Raw genomic sequence first — 17,429 nt, 5'->3', positions numbered from 1 at the left:
CTGAAGTCTATGCAATAGGTGGGTGTGTATGTGTATAAATATATACTCACAGTCATAACACCAGGAGATCCACCTGGATTTCAGGAGAGTACTTGGATGGCCTTACTGTTTGTTCTGGGGAAATCTTAATGATCCAGGTGGGTCTTACTCTTACTAAGCTGGGTACTTTTAGTTCCTGTTTTTCAGCCTCCTCCTTCCACATCTGTTGCTTAGGTTCCAGGTTTCTGATGTCCCTTACTGCTTGGTACAGTGACTACACAACATCTCTGAATTTCAAATATTTCTGGATAATGATTTAACTTTGAGACACTTTCATGGCAAGCACCAGCTTGTTGACCTAGTCTAGGGAAGCACCATGATCTTAAGCTTTGGCTTGTCTGCTGTTCTATTGGAGCTGTAGTTTTGTCATGTACCGTCTCTTTATTTGTCTTCCTCTTCATTACACTCAAGGGAGGTTGTGGTCTGTGCTTTGGGAACTGCCCAAATGAAAGATCAGTCAGGGAGTTGTAGCTGGAAACAAACAAACAAACAAACAAGCAAAGGAACATAGGATCTATAGTGGAGGAAGGAAGAGGGACCGGGAAAGTTACTTACTCTTGTCATCCTCCCTTGGTACCTGTTGAGTCCTGACTACAGTATGGCTTGATTTTAATTTATCAGCTGAAATTCTGCAGCATGTAGACCATCACATCACTGCTTATATATGATGATTATGTCCCCACTATTAATAAGAGCACCCAGACTGCCTCCCGTTAGATACTGGATTTAAATTCTTGCAGTTTTCTCCAGTTTGGTTTTCAAAGCCCTGAAGAAAGTATTTTTATCTTTGTTCTTTATTCATAAACTAGTTTCTTTAGCTTCTCTGTCTGAAATTTTCATATACTATAAGTAAATGTTATAACAGATTGCATCAAGCTCAGATAATGCACACTGGACCTGGCTTCTTCCAGTTAATGCTTTTGAGCAGTTACCATCAGCTGGACTGTTTCAGAAGGATTAGATCAGCTCTCGGTCTTTCCTGGACTAACCCTGTTGGGAAATGGAAAGTATTCATCTTACCCTGATTTCCCATAAGCCTTTGAGTACTTACAGTGCTCAAAACTGGAAGAGTTAAAGTTTTCAGCAACAGCATGCTGCCCACACTCATGCTTCACTGAAGAGATTAAATGGAGAGTTACGTTACGTTAGATGAATTTCAAGCTGTTGTTTCTAAAACTTTCAAGACTCTTTTAGAGAGTGTGAGGCTTATTCAGAAAAACATCACTATTAAGAAAAGCTTTTGAGCACAAGATAAAACATGATTCTGGATAGGAATCGACAAGCCTGTGTTTAGATGTTTCTTAAATTAGGTCTTTACAGAGTTGATCTCACATCATCTTTTTATTTCTTACTCTGCTGTTAATAGGTATCATCTTAATGACATTTGCAATAAATCCTTGTCAAATATTTGTGCAATCCATTACTGATATCTTGCTGCCTTGAGATTTTTATACAGTTCCCCAAACTTCTCTGAAAAATAGTACCAGTGCTTCCAGTTACAAATGACTAGAGAGATTGAATAACTTTTTACAAATTACAGAGATATTGAACAACTTTCTCACTCTCACAAAAGAAAAATAGGATTTATGGAGTCCAGTCATCTTTACTTTCCTTATTATATTCTCCTTCCTGAAAATGAAGAAAATAATTTATTTTCAGACAATGATGTTTCACAGAGTGATTGCAGCTCTGCTCGCACATTAAGAGATTTGAGCTTTTCAAACCTCAATTGCTGCCAAAAGACTCTTCTCTTTCAGGACTTTTAGCTGTGGGTGACCCTCTGTTAAAATCCTTGTCCAGCTGTGCTTTATAAATATCTCTTAACTGAAAAACAAATTATTTCCTTCAGTTAGACTATTGTTTTATAGTTAAGATACATTTCTATGCAGTGTTATTAAATGCACAGTTCTGCAGTGGACTTACTAGTTTGCCAAATCAGTTGTCTTGTGTCTTTATATTTCGTAGTGATGCCCTTGTACGTTTTTAACTTTCTGGCATGTTTTTGACCCAATTTGGTGAAATGTTGTCAATCATCGTTGCAAGATATAGGAAACAATACTAGAAAATAAGATCTTGCCATTTTTAATCTAACAGAACAGCTCTGTTGCTGATCTTGTCTGGCTGTCTAACAGATGGGCTAGTGTCCCATGAGAAGACAGCCACTTCCTTGCATAATAAACAAAGGAGGAGAAGTTGTCTGCAAACCATTAGTGTATTGTAAAGTTAGATGCAATGTCTTGATATTGTCAGAATGGGTTCCTCAAGCGCATTTCTTTGACATTCTGTCATAAGTCAGATACAAGACAGCATTAAATCAAAATTAAAACTTTAAAAGGCTGTCAAGTGTTTAACTGTTTCCAACAAAAGAACACCAGTAAAACTTTCCTCTGTTTTCTAAATATTGACAATAAAGGATTGAGTATGAGTATCTTGTGTTAGAGGGAGACAAGATTATTCGGCCCCTGTATCACATTCCCAACAATGTGGGAGAGATTCCTGTTTCCTTTTTCCCTCTCACAAATAAGGACTCTAGTTCTAATGCTGTTCTTGCTTGAAGTACAGACTGGTTATTGTATAGTGGAGGCTTATGAAATTCTTGGCTGGTCACGACATTAGAATTGTCTTTTTTAATGGGATGCCTAAAGAAAACTATGATTAGACCCACAGAAATAGCAGTGTTTTTTCTTAAGAAGGATATTTTCCCTTAAATCAAAAGACAACACATTTTTAATATATTTATATTATATATAATAACATACATAATGTAATTAAATGTGTAGTGTGTGTGTGCATATATGTATATATCTACATCTATGGCTCTTCACTTTTGACAAGAATTTCCAGTGAAGTAGAAATAACTGACATGTTGTCATTTGCAGAGGAATGAAGCTTTTTGTGGTGAAACAAGTTTTACACCTTTTAAAAAAAAGCACAAAATATGGTGTTCCAATATTCAACTACAGATTATTCTTTCTCTCTGGTTCTGCTACGGAAAAAAAAAAAAAAAAACAACTTTTTTTTTAAAGTTTGCATGTCAAACTTTTTAACCAGTTACTTATGGCAGTATTGGCACAATATCTTTAGTTAAACAAAAAAAAAAGGGGGGGGGGGGAGGGGAGGGCAGAAATCACGTATTCCAGATGTAGAATGCTATTTAAGCTTGGAGAGTTTGGAGGACATGGAGCTGCTGAGCAATATGATATTTACTTAGTTGCCCTGACAGGTATTAAGACCTTCACGCTAAAATTGCGTGTTTAAGTTCAACACAGTAATAATTGCAATGATCTGGGGGGGGGGGGGGGGGGGAGGGGGGAAAGGCAACCAATTTGGACAGATTGAAGATCCCCTTTTTACCCCTTAAAACTAGGAAAGATTTAAATCTCAACTAAAGCCTTTCCTGAGCATTGCTAAAAACGTTCAAGGAGCTACTGTAAACCAAAACACTGACAAACTACAAAGAAAATCACAAACAACACTGCAGACAGTTTCTGTTTGACTTTTTTCAGAGTTTTCCTACTTGTATTTCTGAATCTGGTATACAGTATCAGCTGAGAAAAATTCAGGAGAAAATATTCTGAAGTTAGTGTGAGCCTCACTTCAGATTTTTTCATATTCTGTGCTTTACACTGACTGAAATGGATCCAATTTGCCAAAAATGGGTGGAAACAAAAAGAAAGATTTTTCAGAAAGCTCAGTCATGTGTGAATTTTTACATTCAGAATATGTGAATGAATATGCACTATATCACATACCTCTTGAAGTGTTTTGGCTTTTTAGATTGATAATTATGTGTAGATGGTACTTTTTCCACCTGGCTTCTTCTTTGGTAGTTCACTGAAAAAAACGTAAAATTTTCTCCATTGTCTAGATGATTTTAAAATCTAAACATTTTCCAGAAGTATAAATCCTGAAATGCAACTTTACTTGTTCATTGCTTGTAACTAAACTTGCATTTTGTGTTCCTATTTATTTCAAAGATGTAAACAGCAAGTTACCGGACTATCATAAGCCAAATACAGTGTTTATGTCGTTTGTTAACTTGTGAATTCAGATCATCCAGATGTACTGTAGGAAACCTCAGTTTAACCTGGGGTTATATGATAATTATCAGAAAGCTTACTTAAAAATATCTGCCAAATAATCTTGTATTTATATTGATTGTTCTCTCTGCCTTTACTTGTCCTTCTTAGGAAAGGAAATGAATCCCACTTTTCCATAAAGGCTATGTAAATTGTAAAAGTAATAATGTCACACATATAGCAAACAATATCTTAGGTAACAAGTGTCTTATTTTGTTGCTCATTCTTTATCATACAAAATCTCTGTATTTACAAAGGACCTCAGGACAGTTCAGTGGAATATAAAACAGAACAGGGTGCTTGAGGCAGGGGTTTTGATGCTCTGAAGCAGCTTTCCAGTGTATTTAAAACAGTATAAAGAATAGTAACTTTTCCTTAATCCTCTCTCTGAATAAAACAGTGACATTTCAAAGGCTGCGACAGTTTTGAAAACATAGTTTAAGCTAAGCCCCTTTAACTTTGCATCGTACTAATTCTGTGGCATCATATGTAACCAATGGTCAAAGCGAATAACTGGATCAAGCTTTGTCCCTCAAGTTTAGCAGGACCCCTGATTCGTACTCTGAACCAAACCAACCCTGAGCATTCTTTTCTCTCATTCATTCCCACTAGGCACTTTTCTGAAAAGCACAGGCAGCACAATGCAGCAACTTTTTTGAGCAGGGCTTTTTGGGTCCTGGAAAAAATTGTAACAGAACAGAATTATTTAAGCTGCTCTGTTCATAATAAAGGGTCGTTCCACTGCATTTTGTATCTGTTATTGTCTTCAGTAAGTTTGTAAGCTTGTTGGGGAAAACTGGAGCTAGAATTCGATTTCTTGCAGTGAGGCCATGAAACAACCATTTAGTAAGATGAATACTTTTGCAACAATATAATTGCAACGTTTTTCACATATTGGTGTAAATAATTATTCCTACTATCAGAACATCTTACAGTGCCCCCCCTCATAATACTCAAAGATACAGTTTGAGTCAGCCTTATGAGTTGCCAAATTACATTGCTTAATTGTTTGTTCTGCACATTGGTGTTTCAATAGTAAACTTTCTCCTTTTGCCCTTTATGACTTCTAATCTCACATGTTGGAGGAAAATGATGACCTCCATCATGAAATCAAAAGAAGCACTGGTGTTACTCGTAATGTGATTAAAATGTGAGATTAAGAGATCTGGCTAAAATGATGGAGGCGGAAAGCAAGGAAGGGAAAGTAAATCAGAATAAGTGAAGGAAACAGTTTTGCACAAATCTTTACAGTGTAGACAAAGTCTGTGAGAGCTATTTGCATTCAGTGTATATCAGTTGGGGGTCTGGCATCAGATATTCTGATCCAGTGTGTATTATGGGTTACATCAGAGATCTGCTCTATTTCTGGACTTCTGCTGCATCTGTTCTGGCATTCTGGGTAGTGACAGTGACACTTGGTGCTGTAGCTGCTGATCTCAGACCACAGCCCTGGGTGTGGTTTGAGAATCTGATTATCAGAAAACTCTGACAAAAACAAGAACTATGGCTCACTGACCCTACTCCCTCACTGCAGCAGACGACAGCATCACTCTAATCCTGTTTATAAATCTAATGCTCTTCATCTTAAACCTTAAAAAGCTTCTTGCCTGGACAGCCCTGCTAGAAAGCTGTGCTGGAAGCACACTGCCACAGAAGTTGGGAATTTTCTCCTAGTTTCCAGTCATACTGATGGCTATGCCAAGCTCTTTGCTCTCTGTGCTGCCTAGCACTGATAAAATAATTGAGCACATTGAAGTCCCTCTTGGCCTACATTTTGCTGAGCTAATAAGCCAAGTTTCCCTACTTGTCTCTCATTAGACAAGCTATCCGTTGCTCTTATCATCTGAATAGTCCTTCTCTGTACATTTTCCAGTCTGAGTTTACCTTTATTAAATGTCAGTGATGACAATTTATATGCACAGCCTCAGGTGAATTAGTACCAGGGCATGATGCAATAGTTTTAATAATTCCCTTTTCTACCTTGCCTGAAGCCTCCTGAGGTTACATTTGCCTTTTTAAGTGCTGTCTGTGATCAAATAAAAAACTGTGCTCATTTTCCTCCTTTGTTGCGTAAATCATGGTCTCAGCTTGTAAGAGAAACTCCGTTTTCCCCTTGTTGATATAACATTGCAGCCTACATGGCTGAATTCTGTTAAGATCGTTCCTGTGCAATACTCCTACCTTCCTCACCATGGGCAGGGTTCCCCAAATCGGTATGATCATTAACCTTCATTAGATCACTTCAGTTGCTTGTTACTAAGGTCATTAATACAAGTATTAAATACATCTTGTTCCAAGCTAATAGCCTTTTAGGTGATCATCTAATAACCTTCCAATCTTTTAGTTGTGTTTTTGGTATGATGACTCATCACTGAGTTTCTTATAACTGTTGAAATGCTGCTATATTCACCTTTTTCGTAATAAACTAATGTCTTCCTTTGAAACCTTCAGGTAGACCAAGGTATTTTATCAAAGTATGTTGCAAGAGTTACTGTGTCATCTATGTTTGGCACACCTCAAGTGTGTTTTATTCTGTTTTCCTTTTACCTTCAGTAGTCTTTATTTTAACCTTACTTCTTTTTGCTTTTTTTCTCAGATGTTATTGAATAATAGCCAGGATGGGTTCTGCAGTTGCTCGGATTACTCTTTTCCCACTCTGAAGTACAGGGACTAGGTTTGTTATTCTCTAATCATATAGTACGAGACAGTCGGCATTTTTGTATGGAGACTGCCTAGTGTTTCTTGACTTAAGTGCATTTAACTCTGGGCTTTTTTTTTCCTTCCTCTACTAACATTTGTATTAATTACCTTTTTCTGTGCTATTGTTAGACATCATTAGAAAATGAGTTGCTCTCAACAGCAACAACAAGATCTTTCTGAGTAATTTCCCAAATATCATAATTAAAATATTTTGTTAGGTTCTTAAGTGTTTTGTTAACTCCAGACAAAGGGGGGATTTTCATAGTCGCAGGTAGGATTCAGACAGAAAATCTCTCTCTTTCCACTGCCTTTCACCTTTAGAAAGTCTTCTCATGAAAGTGTATATCATTTCTGACCTATTTTTTCTCAGGAGGCAGGGAGTAATACAAGGAGCCCATACCTCTGACTTTTTTCACACCTGCTAGCTCTGTAACACCTCTGGCCTTTTTCTTCAGGGCTTCAATAATTAGGGTTGTGTGAAGTTTCACACGTAAAATGCAACTGGATGATTCCAGCATCTAATCGGGTCAAAGACTAAATTCCTCTGGTGTGCAACATGTTACTCTTGGCTGAATCATAGCCCTCTGAACTGGAATTGTTAGATCCTTAACTTTAAAATATTAACTTGTTAATTTATTTTTTTTCATTAGATAGAGAATCACCACATCACACAGCTGCCAATTTGATATCACTGCTGACATCTTTTTTCCACACCTTGCAACCTGAATTGCAGGACGTGTTTTTGTGCTGTGTTGCAATACCTCTTTGCTGTTCTAATTGCAGGAGGACATGTGAATGACAAAGAGCATCCCACGGCCTTGATCCAGCAGGCTGATCCACCATTAAAATAAAGCAGTGTAGCTGCCTATTTGTGTGCTCTGAGGGTTGGGCTCCCAAGGTGGCAATCTCACTCAGGAATTAGATGTCTATTCTGTGTGGTAACCACCAGTTTAAACCAGAATGTGTATTCTGGCATGGCTGGTATAAATTGTATAAACTGGCTATGATATTGTTGCCTCTCCCATGAGAATTACAAACTCTGATTGTACACATTAGGGTTCTTAGAAGAATAAGAAGGCAAGGAAGCTTTGCAGATAAAGTAGGCACATGGCTCCAAGTTTTAAACAACCTCTGTGTAAAATTTCACTCTGTGCCAAGTGCCTGAAGAGCTAGACATCAGTTTGTTGCATGCTTTCTGAAGTTGTACTGCTGATGCTATTTTGTTTGTGATGTATTTAAAGTCCTGAAACCTTTCCTTAAGATTTGTGTGTCCTTCCAAAGGGCACGCAGTGAACAGGCTAAATGCTTGGCATGCTTTCATCCTGGCTGCACAGTCTGGCAAAGACTATGGATAACTGGGGCCACAGTTGGAAAAGGCAGCTCTCTCCCTTTTCCCAGATGAGATTCTTAACAGTAGGCTTTATTTTGGCAGTCAATCACTTCTATCAAGATGCAGTTGCCTTTGGCCAAGCCTCTGGGATCTCTGCTAAGCTTTTCTCAGCCACAAATCATTTCTTCATTCAGCATGTCACTTGACATCTTTGGTGTTATAAATTAGTTCAAGAGGGTGGACACCCATTTCACCTCCTCACCAAGGGCTCAGTTCTCATGTTTTCTGAAGTTATTTATTTTTGCTTTAGGGGACAATGCAGTTTTACTCTCCTACTGCACTATCAAGAGAACAAGTCCCTTTGAGCCAAACACCTGCTTTCCTTTAGAAAGAATGATGGGGAAATGCCTTTTTAAAAGCCTCTATTTATCTACTTTCTTAATTTACAGAAAGTCCCTGATTACTCAGATCCCCAGAGATTTAGTAAAATGTTATAGCAGACCAAAGTTAAAAAGAAAACAGAAAATAAAGTACTGCCGTTCTCCTGGGCAACAGAGACAAAACCATGGCAATGTGCCCTCAAGGCTATCAGACCCTTATTGTCTCCTGGAGTCAAAATCCAGCAGCGAGTGGTCCCCACTAAGAAAACAATAGGTCACTTAGGGCCTGTGAGCTCCAGCCTTGGGGTTCTCTGCTGGCCAACATCTGCAAGTTGGAAGCCAGCTGAGACACAGTGAGTGTTACTTCACTTTCCAGGCTCCTTATCCAGAAACTTCCCCTCAGGTTGGAAATGGAGATGGCCGTGTTTGTTTGGAACTGCTCAGGATGTTCATGGAGGCTTTGACCTGTCATGATTTCACACCTGTTCACAATTTTCTCTTTTCTGAAAGATTTAGAGAAAGGTGTCACAAAGCTTTATTCTTCTTAGCTACAATTTTCATAAAGGTTTAAAAATCTTCAGCATCTAAATCTTGTTAAAGTCCTATTTCTCTTACTATATTTGAAAATCTTATCCTCAGTTCTTCTTTTTCCATAACTTTTAAGGTGCTTAACTTTTCAGACATGATCTGACTGCTGCAGTGTTGCCATGAACTCTAGGTATACCAGGTCTCCATCCTTCTCCCACGAGCAGTGTCTTGTAGTGCCACAGGGAAGAGCTGATACTATGGCACATCTGAGCCCTTACAGCACCAGAAATTTTAAGTAACAGATGTTACTTAAACATGTAACCCCATGTTCTGTGGGCTGGCAGATAAGGAGTACAAACACTCCAAGCACACATTATAGACGTGACTCCAATTAAATTTATTGTGACCTTCAGTTACACTTTTATTGTGTCAGTCACAGACTAAAGCCACATTGTACTTTACAAACACAGTGTGGAAAAAGTAAGTTCCTGCTACTGAATGGTTTAGTCTTGGGTGATCATGCTTATAGCTTACTTATAATCTTGATTTAAAATGTGCAGAATGATATAGTCTACTTTGTTTCTAGTATAACTTTCTAAGATCATCATAGAACAGTGATATGGCTATAACAGTGACTCCTATACCCACAGATGATCCTAAGGGGTGGCCTGTGGTGGTTGAGCTACAGCACACCCTTCCACTGCTGCCTTCACGCAGCTTCTAACATCCTCCTAAAACAAGTCCTCTATGAGGCCAGGTTATTCATCTTCCTGCTTTTCACTGTGAGCTGTGACATACCCAGCTGTCAGTTGGAATAATTAAGTCAGCATCACCTTTTTCCCTCCAACTCAGCCCAAATTTGGGAAAATACCTAGAAGTTACAGAAACAAGAATATTAAGAAATTACCTTAACTAAAGGTGGTTTTATCTTGTCCTGTTTGTCTGTCGGTCGGTTGGTTTGGTTTGGTGGTGTTTTTTTTGTTTTTGTTTTTGTTTTCCTCCACGGTAATGTGCAAATTCTGATTAGATTTTCCTGGTCCCAGAGTATGAAAGATTCAGGTGCAGGTCTCAAGTCCAGGGTGATTTGGATCCAGGATTGAGCCTTGGCTCTTCCCTTCATAGGTAAATATTCTAAACCAGAGAGTAGTGATGGTTCTGTGGGGAAATGTTCACATTATTCTCTGTTGAATATGATGTACTTTGAAAACTAATAACTATTTATTGCATGAGCAGAAGAGAGAGATTGGCTCTGTAGAGCTGCTTTGGAGTTTAGCAATGAGAACAGAGAAGTGTTTTCAGAGGGTTGGGTTCAGGTCACTCCCTTCCAAGGTGGACAGGGACCCCTGCCTTTCAATGCCCTATGTGCTCAGTTTCTTCACTTTCAACAGTGTGGCTGGGACAGAGATTGACAGCAAAAAATCATGGTCTGAAATCCTTAACAGATGCAGTAAAGAGCCCGAGAGTATATTATAAACTACAGCACATTGGCATTGGAATGACAGAGTCTAGAAAGCACTAAATATTCATAACATATTCATTGTGTATTTTCTGGCAGAGCAGAAATATATTTTCAAGTCAGTCCCAGACATTGCACTTTAGTAATATGAGAGTATTACTGTACACAGTAAATGTAATGTATATAATGTATCTTTTAACTGTGTACTTAGACACTTTTTCATGTGTGGTTGAGAATACTTTTACTTAGAAATATTTTCCAAAATAACAGCTTTAGCATCTTATGCAATTTAAAATGCTAAATAGTTCACACACAATTGCACTCCTAGATGGAAAAACAACTGCATAAGCAAAATACCGGATTTATTAATGAAATGTATGTAATTTTACAGCCACAGCAGATTTCTTACAACCACATTGTTTTTTACAAGTAACTAAACATATTTTTTCTCATTTGCATTCCCACTGTAGTATTGAAACAGTTTCTTGCAGTTAGTATAGCTCTTTCGTACAAACAAACTAGACTTTACAAGGGACTTCAAAATTAGTTGTATCTGGTGGAACTAGTTCAGCTGAGAAAATACAATGTATAAAGGAATAAGAGCAAGGTGACTAAACTGAAGAAAAACTTTCTTGACAATAATCACAAAAACTTGCTTGACATTAATTGTATGGACTCATAATTGTATGCCAGGAATGGTAAGAAATTTGAAAGTCTGATGGAGTATAAAAATATGTACATAAAACTTTTATTTTCATTTTTCTTCTTAGCTCCTTGAAAATTTTAATTGGAGTTTGACTAAAAGTTTGTAGTGACTGAGTCCAGAGGCTTCATCTCAGAAATATTCGGGGAATCCTTTGTCTGTGATTCTGTTAGCAAAGGGAAGCCTGTACACTGGGTAAACTCTTGAGTTTTAAATCTGTTTTTGTTCAGGTAACATTTTAATTTGCTATCCTCCCACTGAATTTGGTAAGGACTTGCCTCAGAATGGCCTGGTACAGATTAATTTTCCAAAATTACTATATTCAGAAAAACAGCAATTCTCAAGAGCAAACGCATAATCTCATACATGAAACACACCTTGGGTTTTATTCATTTCTCACTGACACAAGGTGTAATTTAGTTGTCTAAAATGGAGTCATTCATGATTTACGTCAGAAACAGGCCCACAAAGGCTATTTTTAACACAACCAAATGACATTTAATTTTTTCACATTTGCTCCACAGTGTTGTTGTATGCATCCTCAGTGGCATTATTAAGTGAAGCTTTTCAAACAGACGAAGTATGTTACTTACTGTGGCTAAATTGTAATGAAAGAAGATATGGCTGTTTGCCAATGAATGGTGTGTAGCTTGTAGAAGCATGTAATTACATAAATCACAAACATATGCAGAAGATGTTTTCTCTTTACATTTAACTGGTGTTGCCTGGAGCTATAGCTGCTTGCAACTCTATTTAATTACCATAATTATTTTAAATGTGTATATCTGGGCAATCTTTGAGCTTTATGAGAATGTTATTCATACCTTATCAGTAAAAATCTAAAGGGTCCCATTCTTTCCCCAAAGGGGCTGCAGTAACCAGGTTTCTCCAGATTTCAGGCATAGGGCGGTTGCAATGTTTATATCTTTATTTTGAATTACAGGTTTTTAAAAAACCCAAGCCTCTGAAACTAATCAGATTTTGAAATCTCAGTAGACGCTATAATTTCCTGGTAGGAAATTAAGCATTGTACATTGTTTGTGGAAAGAAAGTACCTGAAGAGGTCTCGGTTTGCTTCTTTTACATCTTAATCTGCTGACTGTGTAAAAGCTGTTTGGCCAAACAGATTGACAAGTGTCTAGGAAAGGTATTGACTGTGTTAAAATGGATACTTCCTATGGGAAATGTCAAAAGAATCTGACAGACGAGCTGGGATTTCCCAGTTAATTGTGTCAAGCAGTCAAATGAGTTAAAGTGGGGCATTTTTTAAATTCTCTTCTGCACTAGTGTAAACCAGATTCAAATACTGAAACTAATGGAGTTGCCCCAGAAATACCGCAAGATAACACATGCTTTTGGTTCTTCTCTCATTTATATGAGTTTTATATTGACTTCGTGCCATTGATACTGGCCAAGTTACATGTGGCTCAGACCAATACAAATGAGGAAAGACGTTAGTCCTGATATATGGGATGACTGGCCAATGTAGACATGCCTCAGTTTGCCCTAACTAATGTAAACTGGTGGGTATCAAATTCTTCAGTGAATACAGTGGAAATGGTAAGACCCTTGTGAATAAGAAATCTGATAGCTAAATAACCAAAAGACCAAGCAGTAGGAACCATAAGCAACTGTCATACGTAACTGATGAAGAATACTTGAATGAGTACAGATACAGAATCCTTATTCACTGAAAGACCAAGAAAGGCAGGTTTTATGCGAAGAAATAGTATAATTTATTAGTTTAACTCTGCATATATTAAAACAAAAACAAATGAACAACAAAAAATGCAATATGCACGTTGTTTTGGACAAGTGAGTCCTTCATATGTTACAAAAACCAGCTGGTCAAACACCTGAGTGCAAAGATAGCAAAGTTCCAAAGGTCTCCCGTTCCAGCAAACTACAAAGCAATAATTGGCAGTTCGAGAATTCTAGCTCTAGAAATAGGGTAAATATGAGTAAATACCCAATGGAGAATCAGACTATACAAATACAACACTTCCACATTATTCAGTGTCAGAGAAATAGAATGATGGTTTGCATCTTGTCTTTTTCATCATCTGCTACCATTAACCTTGCAAGCAATGCCTCCTTAAAGAACATTTGTAAGTCATGAGGTCGTTTTTGTTTGGTTATAATGTGACATGCCAGCTGTAGATCATATGTGCAGTTTTGTGACATGGCTTAGTCTTTTTCTCCACCACCCAAGAGAGAACATACACAAAGCATTATTTTCATAATCAGTTACGACAATTTCTCCTAAAAATAAAAAATTAAAAAAAAAAAATGCAGGCCTATGGAATGCCAGGGAACAATGCACTTTCCACATCAGAGAATGCTGAGTGGTTTGTTTAATAACCACAAATTATTTCAGGTAATTTGGCACCAATTTAATTGCACCCACAAGAATGTCCTCAAGAAAAACAACAAAAAGGTAACAAAAGAATCACTCCTACTGCCAGCCCCATCAGGATGAGCTGAAGGCAGAATTTCCATTCATTACATTATGATTAGCTTTGATAATACCTTGTCTATCAAATCCCCATACCATGCTGTAAATGTTTCCCTTTGGTGTGTCTATGTGAAGTCATGAAAAGGAAGCTGATGGAAAGTGATACTTTTCTCATGTATTAGAATGGCAACAAAATCTTTCATACGAAGGTATACACTAAAACCGTCATTAAAAATGCTGTTTATGAACAGCTGAAATTAAAATCCAGCCAATGCATTTTCACTCGATGTCTTTCATTAAAATGAAGAGCACAAGGACAAACATGGTATTTACTAACTTTGAGGAACAATTAATCTGGATATTCCTCTGTTCTTTTTCATTTCACTTATTTGTAAATCATTGTGTGATTGAAAGACCAATGGCTGTGTTAAACTACAATCTCTGTAGTATCGACAGCTAGGGGTGATATAGGGGCAGAGGGTGATATATGTCTTGTCAGTAGGTTCTTTGCTGAATAGCAGAAGAATTTGAGAATAGGAAATTCCCCCTAGTTTTGCCTCTGGGAAGAATATATCTTGGTAATTTCAAACAGTGAAACCAAACACAGAGGTTTGGGAGATTCATTTTAAAAGCTGATATTGCAGAACTGATGTGAAATTCTGTTCAGTTCAAGTGTTTTGGGTTCTCTCAAGCACTATGGATAAACTTCTGTCTGGCCTCTCTGAAATGAATTTATCTGAAGCGTACCAAAAGTAGTGTCATAGAAAGAACACAGTTCTTCATTTAAAAAAAAAAAAAGCCTTCGCTTTTCTCCTCATGAAAGCCATGTTCACTATGGCTTTTTTCACATTGTGATTTCCCCTTTGCATGGAACAGAGAAGAGCCTACAAACCAAATTTTATTTTTTTTAAATGTCCCTGACTGAATATAAGAAGAAAGAAATCAAGCAAATTGAATCAGCGTGATATTTTTCCATGAAATCTGGACAGAATTTTGTTCGCACCCAATCAAGGATTCCTAAAAAAAAAAAAAAAAAAAAAAGAAAGCTCAGTCCTGAGTCAAAATAGTTTAATTGTTCTCAGACTACTGTCCATGTCTCCACCTTTGTTTCAAATGGCTGTGTTTTTGGTTGTTTGTTTTTTTTTGATTGTTACTTGCTCCAAAAGAGTCTACCTCAATATGTATTTACTTTGTCTGCAAGTGTGCCATAAGCAATTTGATCTTATTTTGTCAAAATCCCTTTCTTTATCATTGTATCTTTTTAGTCAAGCCTATCAGTGACTACCTACAGTAATATTTTTTATTTTTTTAATTAAAAAAAAAATCTCTAAGTGATAAGAATTTTACACAATGGCCTGAATTTCAATTGTGTTTCAATTTATTTCTTTGTATTGTGACTGATATTGTAGCATAATTGGTGGGAAAGAAAGAGGAGAAAAAATAGGCTCTATATGTTGACAATAATTCACTGACATCTGTGAGATAAACATTACTGCATAGAGATGGTTACTTAACTTCATTCAACTTTGAAATCCATAAGGCTGTTATAAATTTTGCAAAACATCTGATCATCTGTTAAGAATACATGGTAAATTCCCCATCTTAAAGTTATACCCATACAATGAAAGGCTGTAGTTCTTGAGACTTGAAGTGAAAGGCGCTGGATACGATTACAAATTAAACTGTAATGTAATCTGGGCTTTTCTAGTCAAGTTTTCCAGTGAAAGTTGAAGTTGGCTAACGATTTCTTTCCTGTGCACTGCCCTAAGGATCCATTCTGTTTCTCCAGGGCACCTTGGCAAGAGACTTGCAAATATTTTAAACCCCTAATTAATGCCAGGTATTTCACTTCACTTTTATTTTTAAAGCATGAAAAAAAATAATTGCTAAGCCAAAGGAAAAAAATATATATATTTTCCATTTGCCATTAATTACAGATGTCAGACAGCCACAAATATAGAAATGGTCAGCTGCAGGTGTAACTCAGTTCTGTTGTGTAATGCACACTCTGTTCCTATAACACTACTAAAAATGGTCTGTCTGGCTAATAAATAGCACTACCATTACATAGTAAAAGGTGAAAATTAATGTGAATGCTGCTAGTGAGTTAGTTATATTAACAAGCCAATCATGTAGTACTAGCAGGTATAAGCGCAAAAAGCGTAAACTTTTAAGAGCTTCTGAAAAAACTTTCATTCACTTCAATGTTGTGAATTTAAATTCAGTGCTATCGTCTAACTTTATTTCTTTACATTTAGGATGAAAAATACCTAGGATTTTTTAAATTAAAGCCACTATCTGCATATCAAAAAACAAAAAGCTTTGGGTACAACCCTGCATGTATCACTGTTATCTCAGATACTCTGCTGGTAAAGCCCTCTTGCCTCTATCAAAGTTTCTGGCCTGGAAGCGATAGCCTTTGATAGCTAACTGATAGAGAACTGATAACCCCTTACTGATAGTTAAACTTTTCCCACACCCAGAGCAAGAAGAAAGTGCAATCTAAAATGGCAGTGAATAGTGGAAGATAATAAACAAAAGACTAATTGATTTCTTCTACCTAGCCATAGAGCTATGTCTGACCAGCAGCCCATCTGGCCACATGTCCTCTTGGTGATGCTGTGTTTTACTTTGGAAAACTTTAAGACCAGAGCACATAACCTGTGTTCCCTCCCCAAGCTTCCTTCCAGATCCTGTCAGCAGCCGAGAAAGTTTTTGAAATAAGCTCATCTTGATCATCATATTTAATAACCAGAAAAGGATCTATCATCTCCAAAGTATCTAATCCTTCTCTGAATCCACTATGGTTTCTACATCATCCAGTGTCAATGAGCACCACAATTTAATTGTGTGCTGTGTGAAACACAGCATGCTGTGAGTCACAGCATTTGCTAGGATGGTTCTTAGATCCCATTTGTATGTCCTCAAAGAGTTACTGTTGTGTGTAGTCCTAGAACAGCTTCCTCTCTATCCTGCACATCTGTGGAGAAACCACATGTAGTCTGCCCCAAGATGATAAGTAGGATGATGGGAATCTGCCTGATGAGTAACATATTTTGTGGGTTGTTTATATTTGAGTCAAATGTACTAATTCCCCCTCTCCGTCTTCCTCTCATTCTTTTAATTTTATTCTTGGCTGCAGAAAAATCACTAAAGAAAAATGTACCTTGAAAGACTGACTGTTATGCTTGGCAAAGCTTTGTTGTGTTGCTGTGCTTCAACACCATATTTGATCTGAACTTTTTTTTAGGAGAAAAGAAAATTAATTGGAAATATTTCTATTTCATGTATTGGTTGGTATTACACATCAGAGGGTAAAAAAAAATTAGAAGACAAATGTCTATCAACCATAAAAGCACATCTGCTCCCAAAACTAGTTCTCTGAGTTCCTGTGGAAAACTTCACAATGGTACGACATTCCTAACCTGCCTAAGCAAGAGCACATTGAAGAGCTGATAGTCATTATATGCTGTCCTATATCTCAGAAATTATTTCAGTGAAAATTTCCTATTTCTCATAGTAAAGTGTGTATGACTTTGTTTTATAATCACTGTCTGGCAGGTACTGAAATTAGCTGCATGTTGCATGAAGGAGGGGAAGAAGGACACAATTTGATTTATTACATATTTACAAACTAATGTTAAATTCTCATCTTGGTCAAGTTAATGTCTAAACTGGACTTCGGTTGGAGCTGAATAAATCCTGTAGGTGTTTTGTTATTGTTTGCACCTGTGACCAAATGTAACTCCTCTAAGAGTG

General features: G+C 37.1%; 1 protein-coding gene across 1 annotated transcript in view; it reads left to right on the top strand.

The window, feature by feature from the left end:
• LOC310896494 (uncharacterized protein) overlaps window positions 1-17,429 on the top strand; it is a 175,842-nt gene that overhangs the window by 82,754 nt on the left and 75,659 nt on the right. Inside the window, exons 1-3 of the mRNA XM_083828837.1 lie at window positions 1-18; window positions 6,715-6,792; window positions 10,100-17,374. The gene's annotated coding sequence lies outside the window, so the exon portion shown is untranslated. The remainder of the gene's footprint in view (window positions 19-6,714; window positions 6,793-10,099; window positions 17,375-17,429) is intronic.

Source organism: Anser anser (genome assembly GCF_964211835.1).
Source record: "Anser anser genome assembly, chromosome: 3".
Taxonomy (NCBI): Eukaryota; Metazoa; Chordata; class Aves; order Anseriformes; family Anatidae; genus Anser; species Anser anser.
This window is presented reverse-complemented; position numbering and strand designations above follow the sequence as displayed.